Source organism: Phyllobates terribilis, unplaced genomic scaffold (assembly GCF_046119375.1).
Source record: "Phyllobates terribilis strain yellow unplaced genomic scaffold, ASM4611937v1 Scaffold_7__3_contigs__length_470593459, whole genome shotgun sequence".
Lineage (NCBI taxonomy): Eukaryota > Metazoa > Chordata > Amphibia > Anura > Dendrobatidae > Phyllobates > Phyllobates terribilis.
Window position 1 is genome coordinate 129,207,703 of NW_027362767.1, and position 27,770 is coordinate 129,235,472.

The window sequence follows — 27,770 nt, forward strand, 5'->3', positions numbered from 1 at the left end:
TTTTTCACCTCAAAAAACCCAATGTAGTCAACTGCCACGGCTACATATTTAGCAACGGACTACAAAGTCTTATTCCCTGCCTAGGGACTATATTCAGCCACTCTCCCTGCTCCTGCAACTGTGCCTTCCTAGGCTAAACACAGAATATATCTGATACAAACAGCAAAGCACAGGATTAGCCCTTACAAAGACTGGTAATATGACGGTTCAGCTTCAGCACCAGTATCAACACTAGAGGACTCTGATTCGTTAAACTGTGCACCCACGCAGGCTTGGACAACCACTCTCTCCCTCCAATAAGAACTGTACCTGAGCTGTGCAATGGCGTCAGTGTGCCGAGCATGGTGGCGCCTGTTCTTTTATGACCCCTGAAGATATAATACAAAAAGCCAATCACAGTAATGTCACTAGCAAGATGGCTACAGCATTACAGTTACTGGCAATCCCCGCATGTTTATTGGCTGTGTAACAGGTGCTAAACATGCTTGGCGGGGATTCCAGCTTCAAATTCGAGCCCTACCTAATGCTCACCAAGTGCCGAGCATATCCCAGCACCCAGATACTCGAGTGATATCCGAGTATCACTGAGCACGTTCGCTCATCCCTAATATATGTATATATAATTTGTGTGTATATATATGTGCATATACGGCCACCAGCACTGGGAAAAACAGATCGGCGGGTGTACCAAGTATCACACCATAACTGATCAATCATTGGCGACTTATGCTAAGGATAGGCCACCAATGTTAAAGTCCTGGACAGCTCCTTTAAAACCATTCATTAAATTAATACTGAGATCCTCGATATACAAAAATCTTAGAATTATTAACCAGTGTACTTTAAAACAAGTATCAGGGTTTTATCACTGATCAGGATTAATTGTACCACCATAAAAGGTAGAAATTACTGTGACATGCAGTAGTGTTGTTGCTTCAAAAACATCCAGCAACTAGAGGGGTTAACACAGTCACAGGAGACAGGAAGTGTTTTAGCAGAGCCCCAGAGGGATTGTGGAGAACTTGTTATTGTAGTCTGGCTGAAGCCAAAGAGAAAGGTGGTGTGTTATCTGTATCTGACAGAAGGCAACTGAACAGGATTTAGATCAGGAGAGAAACTAAACACAGGTCAGATAAACTCCCTGAACTAACAGTGCAGAGTATTATCAGGCAGGAAGATAAGGATTGGAAGGAATTGTGTCACAGGGATCATCTCCCTCATCAAACCCCCCCCCCCCCTCCATCTCCATGCAGGATAAAGAATACTGTGTACTACTGTGTTCTTGTGAAGGAAAAGCCTGTGGTTGTGTATGCATAGAAGTGTGCTGCTAAGAGATCTAATCTATGCTGAATTATACTACTGAAGAGACTGTAATACTGTGCATAGTGAAGAAACTACTGTATTGTTACTGGAGCCGGTTACTCAAGAAACTCAGACTGTACTGTAATGAAGATTGTTGCTGTAATATCCCTGAATTGCACTGGCCATGCTTCAGATTAAAATCCACTGTTAAACTGTTGGAAAAGACTCCTGTCAGATGTGTCTGGTCAGCAGTTGAATCTATCGTGTGCCTGAGAGAAGCTGCAGCCTATGGTCCCCCTGAGTAACGGTTCTCCCAGGATTCCAAAGAATTCATGAAACTCGACTCACCCTATCTGAACCTAGCGGCGTGCATGTAACATTACTGGTAATTGTTGTCCCCTGCTTCAGCACCACCATTATAGATCCCACCCGTCCCGGATTCAGCAAGACTGTCCCGCCATGTCAGGGCTTTTGTCCCGGCTTCTAATACTCACCTCTCTCAGTGGTCTTCATCGCTCTTCAGCTCCTCCTCCTCAGTGGGCAGAGCCGCATCTCATTGCTCAGTGCATAAATTAAATTAGAATATTCACCCCTCTTCTGTGATCGGTCTCCCCAGACTGAAACTTGCATTCACATTGCCATGCTTGCACCCAGCAGCTCTATCTATGAGCCACAGCCCATAATGATGAACATATGTTAATTTGGTAATCTTGACCTGTACTGCAGACAGTGAACCCAGAAGCAAGTTACACACGTACATACACTGTGTGCAGAATTATTAGGCAAGTTGTATTTTAGAGGATTATTTTTATTATTGATCAACAACTATGTTCTCAATCAACCCAAAAGACTCAAATATCCAAGGTTAATATTTTTGGAAGTTGGAGTGTTTTTTTTTAGATTTGGCTATCTTAGGAGGATATCTGTTTGTGCAGGTAACTATTACTGTGCAGAATTATTAGGCAACTTAATAAAAACTAAATATAATCCCATCTCACTTGTTTATTTTCACCAGGTAAACCAATATCAGTGCACAAAATTTAGAAATAAACATTTCTGACATGCAAAAACCAAAAAAATTAGTGATCAGTATAGCTACCTTTCTTTATGATGACACTCAACAGCCTTCCATCCATAGATTCTGTCAGTTGCTTGATCTGTTTTCGATCAACATTGCATGCAGCAGCCACCACAGCCTCCCAGACACTGTTCCGAGAGGTGTACTGTTTTCCCTCCCTGTAGATCTCACATTTTATGATGGACCACAGGTTCTCTATGGGGTTCAGATCAGGTGAACAAGGGGCCTATGTCATTATTTTTTCTTCTTTTAGACCTTTACTGGCCAGCCACGCTGTGGAGTAGTTGGATCCATGTGATGGAGCATTGTCCTGCATGAAAATCATGTTTTTTTTGAACGATACCGACTTCTTCCTGTACCACTGCTTGAAGAAGTTGTCTTCCAGAAACTGGCAGTAGGTCTGGGAGTTGAGCTTCACTCCATCCTCAACCCGAAAAGGTCCCACAAGTTCATCTTTGATACCAGCCCATACCAGTACCCCACCTCCACCTTGCTGGCGTCTGAGTCGGAGTGGAGCTCTCTGCCCTTTACTGATGCAGCCTCTGGCCCATGAAGAGTCACTCTCATTTCATCAGTCCATAAAACCTTTGAAAAATCAGTCTTAAGATATTTCTTGGCCCATTCTTGACGTTTTATCTTATGTTTCTTGTTCAAAGGTGGTCGTTTTTCAGCCTTCCTTACCTTGGCCATGTTCCTGAGTATCGCACACCTTGTGCTTTTTGATACTCCAGTAACGTTGCAGCTGTGAAATATGGCAAAACTGGTGGCGAATGGCATCTTGGCAGCTTCACGCTTGATTTTCCTCAATTCATGGGCAGTTATTTTGTGCCTTTTTTAGACAACACGCTTCTTGCGACCCTGTTGGCTATTTGCCATGAAACGCTTGATTGTTCGGTGATCACGCTTCAAAAGTTTGGAAATTTCAAGACTGCTGCCTCCCTCTGCAAGACATCTCACAATTTTGGACTTTTCAGAGCCCGTCAAATCTCTCTTCTGACCCATTTTGCCAAAGGAAAGGAAGTTGCCTAATAATTAAGCACACCTTATATAGGGTGTTGATGTCATTAGTCAGCACCCCTCCTCATTACAGAGATGCACATCACCAGATTTACTTAATTGGTAGTTGGCTCTCAAGCCTATGCAGCTTGGAGTAGGACAACATGTAGAAAAAGTATCATGTCATCAAAATACGCATTTGCCTAATAATTCTGCACACAGTGTAGAGATGTATTGTATAAAACAATGTATTTCTACATTCCCTGTATATTAGAGGTGAAGTAAAAGTCAGATTTCCTCTGTTCCTATAAAACTACTAAAACTAATAAAAAGCAATTACAAAACTATCACCCTTTCTTTGAGTCTCCCCAGTATTTGAACCCACAACCATCAACATTACAGGGAGGAGTTACAGATACTGAGCCACAGGCTCTGGTGTTGTAATGGGGAGGATTTTGTGTACTTGATCTGTATTGCAGGCTCTGACTCCACAGGCAGATTGTACTGATACATTCTATATAGCAGTGGATTTCTATCTTCCTGGATTATAGAAGGGAAATTAAAAAGTTTTTTTTTTTCATCTTATAAAATTCTAAAAAATAATGAAAAACACTTGATAGTGAAAAAATAATGTAATTTTTAATGCGTTTTTAAAAAATAATAATCATCCCAAATCAGCAAATAACAAGGACATATTTGGTGTCCCTGTAATAGTAACGACCCGCACAACATGCCGATCAGATTATTTATGAGGATCAGTAAATGGCGTTAAAAAAAATGTTGTGATTGATATTTTTTCTCTATAAAACCCAGAAAAAATGTATTAAAAATGTAACACTGAGGCCGTGTTCACATGTGACACCCCAGGGGTCTGGTTGCCACAGTAACGTAATGTTATGTCTGAGAGCAGGTGGGAGGTCCTTTGGTCAGGGATCCTGTGCATGCCACACCTCCTGCCCAGTCTTGGGAGGGGAAGAACTTCCCCTATAAAAACCTGGGGCTGAGGCAGGGTGAGGGAGTAGAAGAAGAGAAGAAGTAGAGACAGCATAGGAAGAAACAGCAGTTACAAGGAGTCAGGGGCTGGCAGCTGCAGAGTTCGCCCTGACTAAGAAGACTTTTTACCGGACCCGGAGTCCGAGGCTGTGGGGACTAATTCCTACCTAGCAGCAGAATCCGTCAGGCAGGGGATTTCAGGTCCTCTGGCCCAGAAGCCCGAAGGCACGGTCACACGCGTGGGACCAGCACCGCCATCGTGGAGCGGAAGCCATTAGAAGGCCCCGAGTCACCGGCCATACGGGTGAGCACCACACGGTACACTCAGGGACGTGGGCTACTTACATCAGCTCCTAGCAAAGTAGCCAGAAGAGTACAGTCAGTTTGGGAGGCCTACAACTACGCCTGGCCAGGGGAGATCCCATCTGCTCAAGGACTGACCAGGCCCCATCCGCTAGCAAGTACTCCGGGAGGGTCTTTTGTTGTTACTAGTAAAGACCCTGAACTACACCGTACCGTCTCTGAGTGGTTCCTGCTACCCCCATCATCCACGTCGGCTGCCCTGAGGCCATACCCCTCCCGTTGGGGGTTATACTATCACGCTGCACAATCCCACCATCGGCCTCAGCGGTCTGCCCTGCAGCAGCAGCCCCCTGGCTGCACTCAACGGGTGGCGTAGTCATCAACCATTTACCGCTAACAGACTGCCGTCCAGTTTGACTCCCTGGGCACGGACCGGGTCACCGCCACGAGACTACAACCCTCAACAGATCCGGCTCCGGGTAAGCTCACGCAGCGCGACACAGGCCCAGGGGCGCGTCAACTTTGGCGTAGTCGGCAGGATTTCGTGCCCGCAACCACCGGGTACTGCGTGCCTGAAAAGCAAAGACTGTTCAAACTTACCAGTGGTGAAGGTTTCCCGCCATCCGGCGCCATCTTCTACCTTCTTCCCGCCATCCGTGGAGTTTTCCCGCCATTGGACGCCATCTTGAGGACGCCGCGCGGGAAGAAGAGGGGCGTGGACTCCGAAAGCGCGCGAGAACTGAAGCCCCGCCTCACGTCCGGACGTTGCGTAAGGTCCTGGAAGGAGCCCAGCAGACGCCGACGTCACAGGAGCGCGACGGAAGGTCCTCAACCCTGACGATCCACTGCGGAGCCGCGGCCTACGGAAGAGGATCATCGCAAGGTAGGCCACGGTCCACTAGGGGGGAGGAAGATGTCGGATACGGAGGAGAGCTTCACTGCCTCAACCCCCGCCAGCGCTACCGCTGCTGCAGTTATGCCCTTCACCATGCCCTATATCCCGGGAGCAGCTTGGCTACCCCAGTACTCAGGGGAGTCACATACCCGGCATGACTTTAGAGAAAAGCTGGATAGCCTCTTCCAGGTGTACCCCCTCACAGAAGAGCAAAAAGTGAGCATCCTGGTGGCCCAACTAACCGGGGCAGCCAAAAGGGAAGTAAAATCCTGGCCACCTGGGAGGAAGACTGTCGCAGGGATACTAACCCGGCTGAAGGACACCTTTGATACCCGCACCTCAGCCGAGATTAAGCTTAGATTCTACGGATGCAAGCAGCGAGCGCATGAGAGTATAAGGGACTATGCACTAAACCTACAAGAGGCCCTGAGGGCCATAAAGCAGACCGACCCTGATGGGGTGGGAAACGAGGACAGGCTATTGACTGAACAATTTATAGAGGGTTTATATTGCAATGCCCACCGAACCCAGTTGCGGGCAATGGCCTTACAGGATCCCCATCTGGACTTTGCACAGTTCAAGGATAGAGCTATCCGGGTGCTCCGAGAACCAGCACCGGGTGGCGTTGTTACCCACAGGCGCCCAGCTATCACTTACCACCAGGAGGCGGCGCCCTTGTCGGCAGGGCCTGTGGGAGCTGATGCGCAGGCTTTGGACAATGACCCGGCTCCAGACCTACACCATCAGGTCCAAGAGCTAGCTAAGAGCGTTGCTGCGCTAACCCGAACTGTGCAGTCTTTACAGGTTTCCACCCCAGGGAAGATCCAGCTGGCATCCGGACCGGAGGACATCCCGTGGCGTCGACCAAGGAGGACCCCACCGGCCAGAGGAAGACCCAGTGACCGATACAGCGAGGACGGACGACCCATCTGCCGCCGCTGCAATCAACCCGGACATATGGAAAGGTACTGTTCTTTAAACGGGCACAACCTGGGGTAGAGGGCCAACCCCCAGGAAAAAGATCACCAGGCCCATCGAACTGGCGCGACAGATATGTGGGAGGACGTCCAGTCTTGCCTGTGGTACTGGATGGCATTCCCATGAGTGCCCTACTGGATACCGGGTCACAGGTCACCACCATCCCGTACGTGCTCTTCAAGCAGTACTGGAATGACTCGGATATTACCCGCTACCCTGACGACGACTTGAGTATCATCGCCAGCAATGGCCAGCCCGTGCCACAGATCGGATTTAAAGAGGTGACCCTCAAAATCGGTAGAGTCGAACTGGCAGCACAGGGACTGATCATTGTAGATATTGATAAACATGAGAGTCACCCAAAAATAACTCTAGGAACTAACGTAATTGAAAACTGTCTTGCAGAGGTGATTTTCCTTTTACAGCAGGTTGCCAAGAACGCCAGCTCCGGCGAGCAGCGGGTGCTCCAGAAAGAGATCCGGGCACTGATGCAACGGCAACAAGTGGAACTCTCCGGCGGTGAGATTGGTAGCGTAAGAATGTGTGACCCTTTTCCTATTGCCATGCCCCAAAAAAGTGAAATGATGATTTGGTGCCGGGCAGCTATTGGTCTGAGAGGTAGAGATTACCAGGCAATGGTAGAACCAGTTTACTCAGACAGTAGGCCCACCATTTTGACAGCACGGGGGGTGGTCAATGTACGCCATGGGAGGGTGCCCATTCGCATAATAAATATCGGGGAGAGGGAAGTGTACCTGCCCCGGTATGCCACGCTAGCCAAATTATATACCACTAATCAAAATTCTATACAATCTGTGGAACCCTTGCCTCCATCTCACCCGGAGGAAGGTAACGGCTCTAAGAAAGACATGGAGGACTGGTGTCAGCAACTACATCTGGGTACTGACTCCACTCCCTCACATCAGAAACAAGGAGTCTATCGGGTGGTTCAAGAGTATGAGAGAGTGTTTAGTAAACACCCGTTAGACTTCGGGCGAGTCAAGGGGGTAGAACACCGCATCCCCACGGGAGATCATCCTCCCATAAAAGAGAGGTATCGACCCGTACCCCCTGCACATTACCAACACGCCAAGGGGATGTTTAGAGACATGAAGGAGGCTGGGGTAATCCGGGATAGCTGTAGCCCCTGGGCAGCCCCACTAGTTTTAGTCAAAAAGAAAGACAACACCATGAGGATGTGTGTAGATTACCGGAAAATCAACCGTATCACACACAAGGATGCGTACCCCTTACCAAGGATAGAGGAGTCATTGGCTGCTTTAAGATCTGCTAACTTCTTCTCTACCTTGGATCTCACTAGCGGGTACTGGCAGGTTCCTGTAGCAGAGGCGGACCGGGAGAAGACCGCATTCACCACCCCGATGGGACTTAGCGAGTTCACCTGCATGCCGTTCGGACTCTGCAACGCCCCAGGAACCTTCCAACGATTAATGGAGTGCTGTCTGGGCCACAGAAACTTCGAGACGGTCCTGTTGTACCTGGACGATGTCATCGTATACTCCAAAACTTATGAGGACCACCTGAAACACCTGGCGGAGGTGTTCGAAGCTCTGGCGAGTTACGGCCTAAAGGTGAAACCCTCCAAGTGTCACCTCCTGAAACCAAAGGTGCAATACCTGGGACACGTGGTGAGCGCTGACGGAGTGGCTCCCGACCCCGATAAGATCACCGCAATTAAGGGATGGCCACGCCCCTCCAGCGTAAAAGAAGTGCGGCAGTTCCTAGGGTTGGTAGGCTACTACCGAAGGTTTATTCCCGGTTTCACCAAAAAGGCAGCGCCTATGCAGGACCTCCTGATAGGCCAGTCCCGGAAGGCCAAGAACCAGAAGCCACCCTTCAAATGGGAAGAGCTAGAAGAAGAGTCCTTCCGCCAGCTGAAGATGGCCCTCACGGGGGATGAAATCTTGGCGTACCCGGACTATAGCCAGCCCTTCATCCTCTACACCGACGCCAGTAACATCGGGCTAGGAGCCGTACTGTCCCAGATTCAGCAGGGGAGAGAACGAGTAATCTCCTATGCCAGCCGAAAACTGCGACCCACCGAAAGGAACCCCGAGAATTACAGCTCATTTAAGCTAGAGTTCCTGGCCGTGGTATGGGCAGTCACCGAGCGCTTTAGGCATTACCTCGCTTCTTCCCGGTTCACCGTATACACGGATAACAACCCGTTGACACACCTGGACACGGCAAGACTCGGTGCCCTGGAGCAGAGGTGGATGGCCCGTCTGTCCAACTACGAGTTCACAATCAAATACCGGGCAGGACGCTCCAATACTAACGCGGACGCCCTGTCCAGGATGCCCAACCTGCCGGACGAAGGAGAAGATCCGGAGGGACTGGAAGAAGTTGAACTCCCTGCGTTCCACCGTCATGGGACTATCCAGTATTCCCACCGGGTAAGGGGTAAGCAGGCTGCTTCTTTGAACCCCTTACCCCACTACAACTGGGCGGAAACGCAAGACAGCGACCCTGCCGTCCGACTGGTGAAGGAGATGCTGACTCGGCCGGAGGCTCGCCTTGAACCAGACGCTTCGGAGGAAGCCAAACAACTATGGGCGGAGAAGAGTCGACTATTCCTTTACAAGGGGAAGTTGTGCCGCAGAATGGTCAACTCCCGGACGCATGAACTACTCTGGCAAGTAGTGGTGCCCCGAAGAGACGCAGCCATGGTGATGGAGGCATACCACGACGGAGCTGGACACTTCGGGTGGAAAAAGCTGGAGTTCCTGCTGCGCGAGCGGTTCCACTGGGTAGGCATGAGGGGAACCATCGAGAAGTGGTGCAGAGACTGTGGCCCGTGCAATCTGAGAAGGAAGGACCGGGCCAGCCAGAAGACTCCCCTGCAGTCCATCGTCACCCGGCAACCGTTGGAACTGGTAGCCTTGGATCATGTAAAACTGACCCCAAGCAGAAGTGGCTACGTCTACGCGTTAACCATCGTGGATCATTACTCCCGGTTCTTGGTTGTCGTCCCCGTCAAGGACTTAACGGCTCAAACAGCAGCTAGAGCCTTCCAGCAGCACTTCTGCCGTCCACACGGGTACCCGGACCAAGTGCTGACGGACCAGGGACCTGCCTTTGAAGCGGAGGTCTTCCAGGAATTCTGCAATCTGTATGGCTGCCGGAAGATAAGGACGACACCCTACCATCCGCAAACTAATGGACTTTGTGAAAAAATGAACCAGGTGGTAATGGATCTTCTAAAAACATTGCCCCTGGAAGAACGCAGTCTGTGGCCTGAGAAGTTGCCCGATCTGGTGGACCTATACAACCACATCCCGGTAGGTTCCACCAACTGTACCCCGGCTTACCTAATGAGGGCAAGACCTGGTAAGTTACCTGTTGACCTGGAAATGGGAGTCCTGACACCCGAGGACACTTCACCAGAAACAGACTGGGACACAGAGAGGCAGCAGCAGTACCGGAGAGTACAGGAGAGCGTGGAGCGAAGTCTCTGTCAGGCTAGGGAAAGACAAGAGAAGACATACAACCAGTATGCTCCCGCTGTTCCCCTGGTACCCGGAGAGCAGGTCTTGAAGAGGAAGAGACGGCTCCACAAGTTGGACGACCAGTGGGAGAAGGACCCGTACACCGTACTGCCCTCAAGCCACGAAAACCCGAAGGTCTGTACCATCAGTAAAGACGGAGGGGAAACCACAGCCATTGTATCCCGGGACCACCTGAAGAAGTGTCCCGAACAACTGAGGAACCCTGAAGAGGAACAAGAAGACCATCGACCCGTAGAGGAAAGGGAAGATATGGTTAGTACCGTGCTCGGGGACTTCCCTCGGTCTTGGACTCAAGTCAATGGTGCAGTTGTGGTACCCGTACTCACCTTCCTCCAACCATCATCCCAAGAACCTACGGAGCAACGGGTAGAGCTGGAAGAACAGCCGGTCCAGGAGGCAGAAGACTCCACACAAGCAGAACAGGAGAATCAACCCTCTGCTTATAGTAAGCCTGCCGTACCCCTAGTGAGACAAAGAGCCGGTAGACAGCTGCCCAGTTTACCCTTGACAGCTCCTACACCCTGTAGTTCAGGGCCAGACAGTCAGCTCCGTAGGTCCACTAGGGCCACTAGAGGCCAGTTACCCGCACGTTGGAGGATCTAAATGTTTAAGCTATTTTGTATGTTTACCTGTCTATAGTTGCTTGTGTGTAATTTTGTGTTTCTAGTTGTTTTTAGGAATCCTTGGTGGATTTACCGGGAATCCTTGTACATAGTTGGAGCGTAACCCAGGATGGACTAAAGACTGTCAAGGACTCGGGGTAGAACAGACCCCTACCTGGTTACGTCTCCCTGTTTCGGTGAAATGGACACCTTTGCTTTTCTTCAAAGACTGCACCCGGTTGCGGATACGCCATGACCATCTTATTGTGTTTCCTTATTGTATTTTAGTGTTGTTGTTTTTACCTTGTTATGTTTTTCTATAATGTGTTTAGTCCCGGAGTACTAAATTTTACTAGGGGGGCATGTGACACCCCAGGGGTCTGGTTGCCACAGTAACGTAATGTTATGTCTGAGAGCAGGTGGGAGGTCCTTTGGTCAGGGATCCTGTGCATGCCACACCTCCTGCCCAGTCTTGGGAGGGGAAGAACTTCCCCTATAAAAACCTGGGGCTGAGGCAGGGTGAGGGAGTAGAAGAAGAGAAGAAGTAGAGACAGCATAGGAAGAAACAGCAGTTACAAGGAGTCAGGGGCTGGCAGCTGCAGAGTTCGCCCTGACTAAGAAGACTTTTTACCGGACCCGGAGTCCGAGGCTGTGGGGACTAATTCCTACCTAGCAGCAGAATCCGTCAGGCAGGGGATTTCAGGTCCTCTGGCCCAGAAGCCCGAAGGCACGGTCACACGCGTGGGACCAGCACCGCCATCGTGGAGCGGAAGCCATTAGAAGGCCCCGAGTCACCGGCCATACGGGTGAGCACCACACGGTACACTCAGGGACGTGGGCTACTTACATCAGCTCCTAGCAAAGTAGCCAGAAGAGTACAGTCAGTTTGGGAGGCCTACAACTACGCCTGGCCAGGGGAGATCCCATCTGCTCAAGGACTGACCAGGCCCCATCCGCTAGCAAGTACTCCGGGAGGGTCTTTTGTTGTTACTAGTAAAGACCCTGAACTACACCGTACCGTCTCTGAGTGGTTCCTGCTACCCCCATCATCCACGTCGGCTGCCCTGAGGCCATACCCCTCCCGTTGGGGGTTATACTATCACGCTGCACAATCCCACCATCGGCCTCAGCGGTCTGCCCTGCAGCAGCAGCCCCCTGGCTGCACTCAACGGGTGGCGTAGTCATCAACCATTTACCGCTAACAGACTGCCGTCCAGTTTGACTCCCTGGGCACGGACCGGGTCACCGCCACGAGACTACAACCCTCAACAGATCCGGCTCCGGGTAAGCTCACGCAGCGCGACACAGGCCCAGGGGCGCGTCACACATGTAGCGTAAATGCTGCGTTCTGTCTACTGCTTTTTTTCTGCATATTTTCTGCAGGTGTCCACACCACAAGATGCATTAACAATCTTCTCTGATTATTGCGTGTTTCCTGTGTTTCTTTTATACATTTTCCCCCTTATTTGATGCGATTTTGGGGCAGATATGAAGCAGTGTTTTTAACGCTTTAATAGTACAGAAAAGCTTTGATTTTGGCATAAAAATGCAATGGAGTTTTTTTATTTTCATGCGTTTTTGTCGGAAGAAGCCTAGAGAGAAAAAAATACACCAAAATCCCAAACCGCAGAGTTCAGCAGCGTCTTTAGACGCACAGACGATGAAGATTTCATGCAATCACATCCACTTTGTTTGGACATTTAGGCTATGTTCACATGTATGGAAAATGGTGCGTATTTTCTGCTGTTTTTTTGCACAGAAATTCTGCTGTGTTTAACTGTCCAAGCAAAGTGGATGTGATTTCATGAAAACTGCGCCCCCAGTGGTCTAAAGACGCTGTTGAACTCTGCGGTTTTGGTGATTTTTTTATCTCTAATCTTTTACATGGAGCCTTAAAAGAACGCATGTATAAAACTGCAGTTTCTTTTTTAAGTGCAGAATCAAAGCTTTTCTGTACTATAAAAAACACATTATAAACGCGGCTTCACATCTGCACTAAAAACGCATCAAATGAGAAGGAAAAGGACTAAAAATGCAGCAAAAATCAGAGAAGATTGTTACAGTAGTTTGGTGCAGATCCTGTAGAAAACAAAAGCTCAGTATTTATGATATGTGTGAACACGGCCTTACAGACACAAAAAAGCTAGATGTCATACAGTGAAACTACATAAAGATGAGAAAGTTCTGGGGGCTCTGACTGTGAGTGAAGGAACAAAAAATAATCCACAGGTCCCAACTAGAGATGAGCAGGACGCACAGATGACATCGCTCCAGCCCTGGCTGATCAAAAGCTGCCGGGGACCCCAGAAGGTAAGAGATTCGCGGCCTCACGTCCAGCCACCGGGCAGCACTGACCTGGACGCTGGACCAGAGACCCGTGAATCGATCCACTCATCTCTAGCCCCAACTGTCCTGGATATGTGGCACCCCAGGGGTCCGGCTGCCACAGTGGCATTGCCTCCATCAAAAGAGGTGATGCCATGCCTGGAAGCAAGCAGGGATCCCCTAGTCAGGTATACTAAACATGCAACATTTTCCTGGCTCCAGACCAGCAAGGGGAGCTCCTCCCCTTAGCAACTTGGATCTGGGGGCGGGGTTAGTGAGTCTTAGTGAGAGGAGTTGAAGCGAGGATGTCAAGGAGAGAGGAGCTTGGGACTGGAGCTGCGCGGCAGTTCACCCCAGAAGGAACAAACACAGGAGAACCGGACACCGGAGTCCGAGGCTGTGGGGCACCGAAGGCCCAGCAGCAGAAACCGGAGGGCAGGAGACTGCAGGTCTCCTGGCCCCAACAGACACCCGGAGGCTCAGCAGCACCGCAGGGTCCAGCACCACCACCACGTGGGAGCGACGCACCAGCAAGGCCCGAGCTGTCTGCCATACGGGTGAGCACAGAAACGTTACACTCAGGGATGAGGGCCACCGCACAGCTACAAGCAGCAGGGACAAAGAGTTTAGTAGAAAGGGAAGGCCTCCAACTTCACCTGGCGAGGAGGATTCTTTACTTGCTTCCAGGCTGCCCGGACTTCCACTTCTAGCCAGCACCCTAGTCCGGGCTTGTCTAATTACCACCAGGAAAGACAAGAGTAAACTGCCATTAAGTTGTGGACTAATTATTGCTGCGCCATCAACCCCTGCACTACAACGCCCAGCACAACCTACAACATCTACACTGTCCTGGAGCTAGCTCTTCCTGTGGAGAGCCACACCATCCCTGCTGCAGTAACATCAGCTTCAGAGGACTGCTCCGCAGCGGCGGCTCCCTTTAGCTGCATTCCACAGGTGGCGTCACGAATTTTATAAAAACACTATAAATCCCCTATCCATAACCCCCTTTTATTGACCGCCCTGGGTCACGGACCGGGTCACCTCCACTGTGACATTCCCCAGCATCCACCGACCCGGCACCGGGTACCCCACGGCCCAGGGGGTACGTCAACTTGGCGTCACGAACAGGATTCACGAAGCCTGGTATAACCGGGTCCTGTGTGCCATAGACTTTATTGAACTGGGGGGAAGAAAGAAGCCCCGATCCGGAACCGCCGGATAAGAGATCCTTCCGCCTGCAGAGCAGCATACTGGTACGTCAGGAGACGCCCAGGACCTGGCTGAGATTCACTAGGGGGGAGGAAGATGCCCAACATGGAGGAGGGTTCAGTCGCAGGTGCGGCCGCTGCCACTGTAATGCCGTTATCAATGCCATACATACCGGCGGCGGCGTGGTTGCCCCAGTACTCAGGAGAGTCGCACACCCTGAACGACTTTGAGGAGAGACTGCGCAGTTTGTTTAAAGTGTACCCCCTGTCGGAGGAGCAGAAAGTCAGTATTCTCATAGGCCTGCTAATCGGTGCAGCCCAGAGAGAAGTGAAGTCCTGGCCGGGCAGAGACAAAGCACTGTAAAAGAAATAATGGCCGGTTGAAGTATACCTTTGACACCCGCACCGCAGCAGAAAGTTTTACAGGTGCAAACAAAGGGTACAGGACAGTGTACGGGACTATGCTCTAAACCTGCAGGAGGCGCTGCGGGCCATCAAACAGGTAGACCCCGACAGTGTGCGAGATGAGGACAGATTGCTAACTGAGCAGTTTATTGAGGGGCTCCTGTCTAACGCTCACCGGACACAGCAGCGCATTATGGCTCGGCAAAACCCTGATCTGGACTTTTCACAATTTAAAGACAGAGCCATCTGGGTGCTGCGAGAATCAACACCAGGCGGCGCTGCATCCCACCGGCTCCCAGCTATCACCTACCACCAGGAGGTGGCGTCCTTTCCCCCAGCACCTGTGGAGGCTGACGCGCAGACTCTAGACAATGACCCGTCTGCAGACCTGCGCCTTCAGGTCCAGGAGCTGACCAAAAGTGTGGCTGCGTTAACCAAGACCGTGCGGGCCATGCAAGTGTCTCCAAAGGAAAAGATCCAGCTGGCTTCCAGTCCAGATGACGTCCTGTGGCGACGACAGAGAAGAATTCCACCGATCAGAGGGAGAAACAGCGATCGCTACGACCAGGACGGACAACCCATCTGCCGCCGCAGTCAAAAGGCGGGGCATTACGCAAGATTCTGTAATTTAAACGAGTAACCCCTGGGGCTGAGGGCCAACCCCCAGGAGTAAGACGACTGGGCCCACAAAGCTGGCGAGACAAGTACGTGGGAGGACGACCGGTTCTACCTGTCGTGCTTGATGGCATCCCAATGAACGCGTTGCTGGACACTGGGTCCCAGGTGACCACGATGCCATATATCCTTTATAAACAATACTGGACTGACTCAGACATTACCCACAGTCCAGATGAACATCTTAGCATCTATGCCAGCAATGGTCAGCCCTTGCCTCAGGTGGGGTATAAAGAGGTGACCATAAAAGTTGGCAAAGTAGAATTGCCATCACAAGGAATGATTATTGTTGATATTGATCGCCGAGAAAGTCATCTCATGATAACCTTAGGCACTAATGTGATAGAAAATCGTCTTGGAGAAATTATTGTTTTGTTACAACAGGTTGCGGAGACTGCCAGTTCCAGTCAGCAGCGAGTTCTGCAGAAGGAGATCAGAGCCCTGATGAAAAGACAACAGGTAGAGCTATCTGGTGGTGAAGTTGGCAGTGTAAGGATGAGTGATCCGTTCCCCATTACAATGCCCCCTAGGAGTGAAATGTTGATATGGTGTCGAGCAGCAATTGGTCTCAAGGGTCAAGATTATCAGGCCCTGGTAGAGCCCGTGTACTCTGACAGTAGGCCCACTATCTTGATGGCCAGGGGGGTAGTCGATGTCCGCAAGGGGAGAGTACCGATACGCATCCTGAATTGTGGGGAGAAAGAGGTCCATTTACCCCGGTATGCTACCCTTGCTAAGCTATTCACTGTCAGTAACAAATCAATAAAGACAGTGGAACCCTTGCCTCCATCCAAACCGGCGGAGGATAATGGTTCCAAGGGACAGATGGAGGATTGGTGTCAGAAGCTACAAGTGGGCACTGACTCCACCCCTTTGCACCAAAAGCATGGAGTATACCGGGTGGTCCAAGAATATGAGCGAGTCTTCAGCAAACACCGACTAGACTTTGGGCAGGTAAAAGGCGTTCAACATCATATCCCCACGGGAGATCATCAGCCCATTAAAGAGAGGTACCAGCCTGTACCCCCAGCTCACTATCAATGTGCCAAAGGGATGTTACGGGAGATGAAGGAGGCTGGGGTGATAAGGGATAGTTGTAGCCCCTGGGCAGCTCCGTTAGTTCTTGTTAGAAAGAACGATGGTACAATGAGGATGTGTGTTGACTACAGGCAGATTAACCGCATTACACATAAGGATGCCTACCCAGAATTGAGGAGTCACTAGCTGCATTAAGATCTGCTAATTATTTCTCCACTTTGGATCTCATCAGTGGGTATTGGCAGGTTCCTGTGGCAGAGGCGGACAAAGAAAAGACCGCGTTTACAACACCAATGGGCCTCAGCGAGTTCAACTGCATGCCATTCGGGCTCTGCAACGCCCAGGAACCTTCCAGCGGTTAATGGAGTGCTGCCTAGGACACAAAAACTTTGAAACCGTCCTGCTGTACCTAGATGATGTAATTGTCTACTCGAAGACATATGAAGACCAGCTGGAGCACCTGGCCGAGGTGTTTGAAGCCCTATCTGGTTTTGGCCTGAAGGTAAAGCCGTCCAAATGCCACCTGTTGAAGCCCAAGGTGCAGTACCTGGTCATGTGGTAAGCGCCGAAGGTCTAGTGCCAGACCCTGAAAAAGTCACCATAATCAAGGACTGGCCAAGACCCTCCACTATCAAGGAAGTGCGGCAGTTCCTTGGGCTGGTAGGCTACTACAGGAGATTTATCAAGGGTTTCACCAAGATAGCAGCACCCATGCAGGACCTCCTGGTAGGCCAGTCCAAGAAGGCCAAGTACCCGAAACCTCTGTTCAAATGGGGTAAACCAGAAGACGAATCTTTCACCAGAGTGAAGATGGCTCTGACCGGAGATGAAGTCCTGGCCTACCCCGACTATGGCCAACCCTTTATACTTCATACAGATGCCAGCAACGTGGGATTGGGAGCGGTGCTGTCCCAGGTACAGCAAGGCAGAGAGAGAGTGATTGCCTACGCCAGCAGGAAGCTCCGGCCCACGGAAAGGAACCCCGACAACTACAGTTCCTTCAAGTTGGAGTTTCTCGCCATAGTCTGGGCTGTAACAGAGCGCTTCAAACACTATCTCGCCTCCCCCAGATTTACAGTCTTCACAGATAACAACCCACTGACGCACCTGGAGACTGCGAAGCTTGGTGCCCTAGAACAACGATGGATGGCCCGACTGTCTAACTATGGGTTTACCATCAAGTATCGGGCGGGGCATAAAAATGCAAATGCTGATGCGCTGTCCAGGATGCCCAACTTGCCAGATGGGGGAGAAGACCCGGAAGAGCTGGAGGAGATAGAGATACCCGCTTTCCATCGTCATGGGGTGACCCAGTGCTCCCACTGTGTAAGGGACAAGCACTCCGCCAACAGAGAGGCCACGTTCAACCCATTGCCCCACCATGGATGGGCAGAAACGCAGGATAGCAACCCGGCTGTCCGCCTAGTCAAGGAGTTGCTGACGCAAGCTAACTCGTACCCTGATCCAGATGCTCCACAGGAGACCCAACAGTTGTGGAAGGAGAAGGGCAAACTGTTCATCTACGAAGGAAAACTGTGTCGAAGAAGCATCAACTACCGGACGCATGAACTGGTCTGGCAGGTGGTAGTCCCGAGGTGGGATGCGTCAATGGTCTTAGAAGCGTACCACGATGGAGCAGGATACTTCGGGTGGAAGAAGTTGGAAGTCCTGCTACGTGAGCGATTCTACTGGGCTGGCATGAGGAAAGCAATCAAGAGATAGTGTCCAGAATGTGGTCCATGCAACCTGAGACGAAAAGACCGTGATAGCCAGAGGGCTCCCCTGCAGCCCATCATCACCAAACAACCACTAGAACTGGTAGCCTTGGACCACGTGAAGTTAGCCCCAAGCAGGTCAGGCTATGTCTACGCTCTAACCATAGTAGACCACTATTCCCGGTTCCTGGTAGTAGTGCCAGTAAAAGACCAGATGGCAGCCAAAGCGTTCCAACAGCACTTTTGTGGCCCGCACGGTTACCCTGAACGGGTGCTTACTGACCAAGGTCCAGCCTTTGAATCAGAGGTGTTCCAGGAATTCTATAACTTGTACGGCTGCAAGAAAAGAAGGACGACGTCGTATCATCCCCAGACCAACGGGTTGTGTGAAAACATGAACCAGGTGGTGATAGACCTGTTGAAGACGTTGCCCCTTGAAGAACGTAGCCTGTGGCCAGAGAACTTACCAGATTTGGTGGACCTATATAATCACATTCTGGTGAACTCCACCAACTGTACACCCGCTTACCTGATGAGAGCAAGACCTGGTAAACTACCCATCGACTTAGACATGGGAGTCTTAACACCAGAGACGACCTCACCAGATGCGGATTGGGATACCGAGCGGCAGCAACAATACCGCAAGGTGCAAGATGTGTTGAGAGAAGTTTGTCCCAGGCAAGACAGAAGTAAGAGAAAACTTACAGTCAGCACGCACCTGCCGTTCCCTTATCACTTGGAGAACAGGTACTTAAGAGGAAAGGACGAGTCCACAAGTTAGATGACCAGTGGGAGGTTGAACCATACACCATCCTACCCTCGAATTACGACAACACCAAAGTGTGCCTCATCAGCAAAGATGGAGGGGAAACTTCAGCGGCAGTCTCCAGAGATCACTTGAAGATATGTCCTGAACAGTTGAAACACAAAGAAGATCAAGACAGCCCTCAGCCCAAAGAAGAGGTGGAAGAAATGGTTCAGACAGTACTCTGAGAATTTCCCCGGTCTTGGACGCAGGTGAACAGTGCGATTGTGGTACCAGTCCTTACCTTTTTCCAAGCGGCCTCACCGGAAGCTGCAGAAGTCCCAGAACAGCTGGAAGACCAGTTGGCCCCAGAGACAGAGGTTTCATCATCAGCAGATCAGGAGAATCTACCCTCTGCTAGCAGTGAACCTGTCGTACCCATGGTGAGCCAAAGAATTCGTAGGAGATTACCCAGCCTACCAGTGTTACCTCAGACTACCTGTAGTGTAGTTCACACTGAATCCACCGCACCAGGGGTAGACACTAGGGACCAGGGTAGGACAGTGACAACTAACGTACTACGTAGATCGACCAGGAGTACAAAAGGTCAGCTCCCTGCTCGCTGGAGAAACTAAAGTATAAAGTATAAGATTACTAAAGTGTATGTTGTTTATAGTTATACCCGTTAAATAGTCTTGGAAAAGTATATTTGTTGAATTTATGGACAATTGGACCACAGGACTAGGTGTGGTCAGGACAGTATTGAAAATAGTTACTAATCGGCCAAGAAAATAAACCGCAGGAGTGGCTGAAGACCAGGCCCAACAAAAGAGTGCCCTGAAGCCACGCTCAGTGACGATACACAAAGTGGGTTGATGCGGTTCCCACCAGCCAAATTACAGTTACCAGGATTATGGCGTAAAGACTAAGCGCCGCAGTGACTGCTTTCAATTTTTGTTGGGTTTTTGTAATTTTTGACTTTGTAACCTGTTTGTAATGTGAATTGTTATTTGTTAATTTTGAAAAATATCCTCAGTCCGGGAGTACTGAAGTTAACTATGGGGGAATGTGGCACCCCAGGGGTCCGGTTGCCACAGTGGCATTGCCTCCCTCAAAAGAGGTAATGCCATGCCTGGAAGCAAGCAGGGATCCCCTTGTCAGGTATACTAAACACGCAACGCTTTCCTGGCTCCAGACCAGCAAGGGGAGCTCCTCCCCTTAGCAACTGGGATCTGGGGGCGGGGTTAGTGAGTCTTAGTGAGAGGAGTTGAAGCGAGGACGTCGAGGAGAGAGGAGCTGCGGACTGGAGCTGCGCGGCAGCTCACCCCAGAAGGAACAAGCACAGGAGAACCGGACACCGGAGTCCGAGGCAGTGGGGCACCGAAGGCCCAGCAGCAGACGCCCAGAGGCTCAGCAGCACCGCAGGGCCCGCAGGGCCCAGCACCGCCACGTGGGAGCGACGCACCAGCAAGGCCCGAGCTGCCTGCCATACGGGTGAGCACAGAAACGTTGCACTCAGGGATGAGGGCCACCGCACAGCTACAAGCAGCAGGGCCAAAGAGTTTAGTGGAAAGGGAAGGCCTCCAACTTCACCTGGCGAGGAGGATTCTTTACTTGCTTCCAGGCTGCCCGGACTTCCACTTCTAGCCAGCACCCTAGTCCGGGCTTGTCTAATCACCACCAGTAAAGACAAGAGTAAATTGCTGCGCCATCAACCCCCGCACTACAACATCCAGCACAACCTACAACATCTACACTGCCCTGGAGCTAGCTCTTCCTGTGGAGAGCCACACCATCCCTGCTGCAGTAACATCAGCTCCAGAGGACTGCTCCGCAGCGGCGGCACCCCTTTAACCGCATTCCACAGGTGGCGTCACGAACTCTATAAAAACACTATAAATCCCCTATCCATAACCCCCTTTTATTGACCGCCCTTGGTCATGGACCGGGTCACCGCCACTGTGACATTCCCCAGCATCCACCAGCCCGGCACCAGGTACCCCACGGCCCAGGGGGCGCGTCAGATACAGCAGACAGTCTCGGATTTGGTTCTACACCCTGCAGTCTTGGACGGAAATGGTAAATGGTCGTGGATTGGGGTGTGGCCAAGGTCTAAGCGCGCCACATAATTTAGCTGTCTTTCTGTTCTTTTAAAGTTGGGAGGTATTCCACCAGGCATCTGAGCTAAATGTCTGAGGTGTGTGTTCCACATGGCTGGTCCGTCATGCTAAAATAGGGGGAACAATTCCTGATAATCTCACGGTGCAGCACCTCTTTCATCTGTATCTGCTTCCTCAGGATGCTGATACTGTTGAAATCTATAGCAGAGGCCAACAAATCCCTGCCCTTTATTCCTTTAGGGATACATGACAATCCACAGGACCCCAGTGCATGTGTGTAAGATGGCGGGGCTGCATCATGCATGTTGCATTGGCTTGTTGACTTCACAGGTCAGAAAATTGCTCAGCCACAGCGCTATTCATGGGCTAGTACAAGGAATATGTTTTGAGTGTTTTACTGTTGCCACATAGAGGGGTCGTTATTACTAGTTTTGTGGTAGAAAGATTGTATTTTGTAAAAGAAGGAGCACATGGGGCATTTTTACTTTCTTGGGGTGTGCAAAGAAGACCTTACTTTGAAAAGGGCACAAAGGTGGGCATTTTTGCTGTGTGATGGACACAAACTGTGCATAAGTTGGAAAAATGTACAGGGGTGAAGGAGAAGAGGAGTTTGTATGACGAGTCCTATGTGTTAGTGGAACATGTATGCAGGGCCGCCATCAGGGCATTACTGCCCTTACTGCTGTATGGGGCCCAGTGAACAGAAGTATAGAGGAGGGGCCTGGAACCAGTGCGGGCCCCCACCTCTTGTGCTACTGCTCACTGGGCCCCGGGGTATCTTGTGCCACAGTGCCACCGTCGGCTGCATACATCTCCTCCACACAGGGAGCCTTGGAGCTCTCACAGCTGTCAAAACTGAACGGCCGTGCAGCTCCAAGGGAGTCCTTCCTCCTCTTCTGTGACGCGCTAGTGAAGGCGCATCGAGCACCAGGATGCCAGTCCAGAAGTGGAGCTGCAGAGTATCGTAAGAGGTAAGTATATAAAACTTTTTTTTCACTAGAATTAATTAAATGGTCTTGGGGGACAGAAAGTGATGAATTGGGAGTGGGGGTAAGAGCAAATGATGAATTGTGAATGGGGGGGGTGGAGCAGCATCTCTCTGTGTACAAGAGGATGGGGATGCATCTCCTCTCTGTACAGGAGGATGGGGAAGCAGCTCCTCTCTGTACATGAGGATGAAGATTCAGGTTCTCTCTCTGTTCAGGAGGCTAGGGATGAAGCTCCTCTCTGTACAGGAGGATGGGGATGAAACTCTTCTCTCTGTATAGGAGGATGGGGATGCAGCTTTTCTCTCTATATACAGTAGGATGGGGATGTGTGGCACCCCAGGGGTCTGGTTGCCACAGTAATAGAAATATTATGTCTGAGAGCAAGTGGGAGGTTTCTCTGGTCAGGAGCCCTAAGCATGCAACACCGCCCGCCCAGACCTGGGAGTGGAGGAATCTGCCCTTATAAACTGGGTCTGGGGCGGGATTAGTTGAGTCAGAGCCTGGAGAGGGAAAGTTACAGCAGGAGCTCTGTAGGAGCTAGGAGCAGAAGACCAGGGGCTGGAAGCTAAGCAGAGATATAGCTCGCCCTGGCAGAAGAATCTGATAACCGGACACCGGAGTCCGAGGCTGTGGGGACTGATATCCACCCAGCAGCAGAAACCAGCCGGCAGGGGATTCCAGGTCCTCTGGCCATAGAAGCCCGGAGGCTCAGTCACAAGGAAGGGACCAGCACCGCCATCCAGGAGCGGAGGCTAACAGAAGGCCCCAAGTCACCAGCCATACGGGTGAGCACCACACGGTATACTCAGGGACGTGGGCTACTTCTACCCGCTTTCAGCAAAGTAGCCAGAAAGAGTGCAGATAGACGGGGAGGCCTACAACTCCACCTGGCCAGGGGAACTCCTGTTTGCTCGCAGACTGACCAGGCCCCTTATGCTAGCCAGTACTCCTGGGAGGGTCTGCCTTAATTTCACCAGTAAAGACCCTGAACTGCACTGCAAAGACTCTGAGTCGTTCCTGCTCATCGCCGCACCAGCACTACTAGTGCTGGGACGCCCGCGCACCATCACTCCCATCATCCACATTCCCTGCCCTGAGGCCATACTCCTCCCGTGGGGAGTTATCCCATCTTTTGCTGCGCACACCACACCAGCCTCAGCGGACTGCCTCGCAGCGGCGGTACACCCTGACCGCAATCCACGGGTGGCGTAGTCGGACAATTAACTTAAAACCCCTAAAAGACTGCCATCAGCCTAACCACCCTGAGCCACGGGACCGGGTCGCCGCCACGGAGACTACAATCCCCAGAGACCCGGCTCCGGGTAACCCACACACGTCCACACTAGGCCCAGGGGGCGAGTCAGATGCAGGTCATCTCTCTGTACATGAGGATGAGGATTCAGGTTCTCTCTCTTTTTAGGAGGCTAGGGATGAAGCTCCTCTCTGTACAGGAGGATGGGGATGCAACTCTTCTCTCTGTACAGGAGGATGGGGATGCAGCATCTCGCTCTGTACAGGAGGATGGGGATGCAACTCTTCTCTCTGTACAGGAGGATGGGGATGCAGCATCTCGCTCTGTACAGGAGGATGGGGATGCAACTCTTCTCTCTGTACAGGAGGATGGGGATGCAGCATCTCGCTCTGTACAGGAGGATGGGGATGCAACTCTTCTCTCTGTACAGGAGGATGGGGAAGCAGCATCTCGCTCTGTACAGGAGGGTGGGGATACAGCTCATTCCTCTGTACAGGAGGATGGGGATGCAGCTCCTTTCTCTATTAACAAGAGAATGGGGATGCAGCTCCTTTTTCTGTACAAGAGGAAGAGGATGCAGATCCTCTCTCTGTACAGGAGGAAAGGGATGCAGCTACTCTCTCTGTACAAGCAAGACGATGGGGACACAGCTTCTCTCTTTGTACACGAGGATGAGGATACAGCTTTTCTCTGTACATGTGATGTCACGCAGTTACTTTGGTAATATGGGCACAAACCAGGTCCCTAGAACTAGGGGCACCCGATCCCTCAGATTACTCCTGAAGGTGGTGACGCTGGGTTCACGTGCCTTGGTATGCTCCTATAACATCCCTGATCTGTCCCCTCCCCCACTCAGGATAGTGAGAAGCAGCAGTGTATAGGAACACATTAACCAGACAAGCAAAGAAAGACAGGGTTAAATGAAAATACCTACCATATAAAATACACTCACCAAACAACAGAGTGGTACATAGTGGAGTTAAAGGAAAGAGAGACTAAATGAGAAATTATGAGGATGTGAACACAAACAAACTCCAAGCAACAATCTCCTAAACAAATCTCAAAACGCCTACTCCAACCACGAACTACACCTCCAACTCCAGAACCAGACAGTAAGAACTAATACTGATAATCCCTGAGTGGAAGAGGTGAGCACACAAAGCAGAGGAGAGTGGCCAACTATGAACCGCTGAGACAAGCAGATTAACCCTTGCACCACTAGCTAGTAAAAAACCTGCACTGTTTAATAAGATAGTGACGTACTTCTAACCAGTGCAAGAGTTTTTGAAACCTGAAACCGCGGTCTTCTGCCCCTCTCTGTTGCGGTACACCCCTCCCCCTCCGTGACATGTGTGGTCAATACAAAGGACTGAAACATGACTTATTCCTTACAAAGACCTTACAAAGGGTAAGGGGACATTCACCAAGTGTGGAGGAAAGGGGATTCTGTCAGCTAAACAAATGTTAACACAAATGAACAAGTAAATAAGTATTGAGTAGCCACTAAATTATATAAACTTATAAACGTGTGTGACATGCAGAAGTAGTGCTGTTGCAGAGTGTGACATGCAGAAGTAGTGCTGTTGCTTTAAAAGCATTCAGCAACTATTAGAAGTAACACAAGCACAGGAGACAGGAAGTGTTGTGCTCCAGAAGCATCCAGCAACTAGAGGGGTTAACACAGTCACAGGAGAAGGGGAGTGTTTTAGCAGAGCCCCAGGGGGGTTGTGGGGATGTTGTTTTACTGTCTGGCTGGAGCCGAAGAGAAAGGTGGTGTGTGTGTTCTGTATCTCACAGAAGCGCCCCTGCAAGTGAAAAGGATTCAAGTCAGGAGTGAAGCTAAGCACAGTTCAGGTAGAGTTCCTGAACTAGCAGTGCTGAGTATTGTCAGGCAGAAAGATAAGGACTGGAAGAAATGGTGTCACAGGGATCATCTCCTTCAGCAAATCCTCCCCCCTCCTCCATCTCACTGTGCTGTAAAGAATGCTGTGTTCATTAATGTGCCTTTGCATTAGAACTGTGCTGTCCTGTACTACTGGGAAGACTGTGAACTGCTGTGCTGCTAAGGAAACTGTACTGTTTGTCAGTGGAGCCTGCTGCTCATAAGACTTAACTTGCACTGGCTGTGCAGCTTCTTATTAAATGCTACTGTTCTACCGTTTATGAGGACTCTTGTCAAATGTGTCTGTTCAGCAAGTGAAACAACCTGCGTGTCTGTGCCTGAGGATCAATACCCCTGTGTGCCTGAGAGAAGCTGCAGCACATGGTCTATGGTCGCCCTGAGTAACGGTTCCCCTAGGATTCCAAAGAATTCATGTAATCTGTCTCGCCCCTATCTGAACCTAGCGGCGTGCGTGTAAGACTTGTGGCCCGTATAGGGAGTCCTGAGCGGAAATTAGCATGTAGCGGGAGAAGAGGAAAAGTGTCTGGAAAAACACAGCAGCACAGCACCTCAACTCAACTCTGCCACACCAGTTAAAGGGGACCAGCCCTAAAGAAAATTCACTAGCAGCAATGGATGTGAAAATACAAATGGACAGAATTAGTGAGCTGCTTCTTCAGTTAACCTGTGAAGAATTTAGTCCAGTAGACCTTTGAGAGCATTCATCACAACGTGGGGATTATATGAGTGGATCTGCATACCGTTTGGTTCAGTTCAGCTCTAGCAGAATTCCAGAGGAGCATGCAGACATGTCTAGAAGGATTGAGGGACGATATCTGCCAGCCATACTTGGATTACAATGTGGTACACAGCAAAACCTTCCGGGAGCATGTTGAACACATGAGGACCGTATTACAACGGTATCAACAACACGGATTTAAGTTGACCCCAAACAAGTGTGAACTATTCAAAACAAAAGTCCGATTTCTAGGGAAAATTGTGTCCGGAGAAGAATATACCATGGACCCAGCAGAAATCACTCTGGTACTGGCCTTAAAAGACAAGCTGCCCTCCACTGTCGAGGAGTTGAGGCAGATATTAGAATTTCTCTCCTACTATCGTACTTAAGTTCGGAACTTCTCCACGATTGCTGCCCCACTATACCTCCTCTTGGGGACGATGACAGAGACAACAACACCCAAGGAGAAAAAGAACGCGGGTAGGACAGGGCTTAAAAGAAACAATGCTGTTTCGTCCCAACAGCCCAATCAGCAGAGCGTCGTTTAAATTTGCCGCCGATATCGCTGATTGGTCGCGGTGGCCAGCCGCGACCAATCAGCAGTATTGGCGCCAAATTTAAACCTCGCTCTGCTGATTAGTCGCAACCACCGGCCGTGACCAATCAGCGATATTGGCGCCAAATTTAAACACCGCTTCGCTGATTGGTCGTGGTGGCCGGCCGCGACCAATCAACGATATTGGCGCCATATTTAAACACCGCTCTGCTCATTGGTCACGGTTACCGGTCACAAATAACCAGCATTATTGGCGCCAAATTTAAATAACGCTCTGCTGATTGGTTGCGACCGCCAGCCGCAACCAATCAGCATTATTGCCGCCAAATTTAAACCCCGCTCTGCTGATTGGTCGTATTCGCTGGCCGCGACCAATCAGCATTATTGGCGCCAAATTTAAACCCCGCTCTGCTGATTAGTCACGACCGCCGGCCGTGACCAATCTGCAATATAGGCGCCAAATTTTAACACCGCTTTGGTAATTGGTCACGGTTGCCGGCCTCGACCAATCAGCGATTTTGGCGCCAAATTTAAATACCGCTCTGCTGATTGCGCCCGGTCGACCGCATACCTATTCTAGAATACCCGATGCGTTAGAATCGGGCCACCATCTAGTAGTATATATACAGCTCTGGCAAAATTAAGAGACCACTGCCCAGTTTTCTCTCCATGTCTTCAGTCATTCCATTCCAGTGTCTGTTGAATTCCAACCACAGTTCACCTCATTCTACTTAATGTGCTTCTGATTAGGTGATCACCTGAACCAAATCTTATGTAACGAGGGAAAGTATAAAAAACACTGCTGTGGTCTTCACAATCCTCTTGCAATAGGACAAGCTGGATGGCAAAACACGTGCTAGGAATAGCCCAACAGTAATTTGAATGAAAAAATAACTTTTAACCATGCCAAAGGAGTTGAAAAGAAAAGTCATTAGTGAGGAAAAGAAGAGCTCAATTCTGGCTTTACTAACAGAGGGATACAGTGAGCATCATGTTGCCTCCATCCTTAAAATTTCGAAGACGGCAGTCCATTACAACAAGGTCAAGCGGCAGACATTGGGGACAACAAAGCTACAGACCGGCAGAGGGCGAAAGCGACTCTCCACTGACCGGGATGACCGTCATCTTATTCCAATGTCACTCAGCAACCGCAGGATGACATCAAGTGACCTACAAAAGGAATGGCAAATGGCAGCTGGGGTGAAGTGCACGGCAAGAACAGACCGTAACAGGCTCCTAGACGTCTCAAGTCATGTAAAGCTAGAAAAAAGCCTTTCATCAATGAGAAACAAAGGAGAGCCAGGCTGAAGTTTGCCAAAGACCATAAGGATTGGACCATAGAGGACTGGAGTAAGGTAATCTTCTCTGATGAGTCTAATTTTCAGCTTTGCCCAACACCTGGTCGTCTAATGGTTAGACGGAGATCTGGAGAGGCATACAAGCC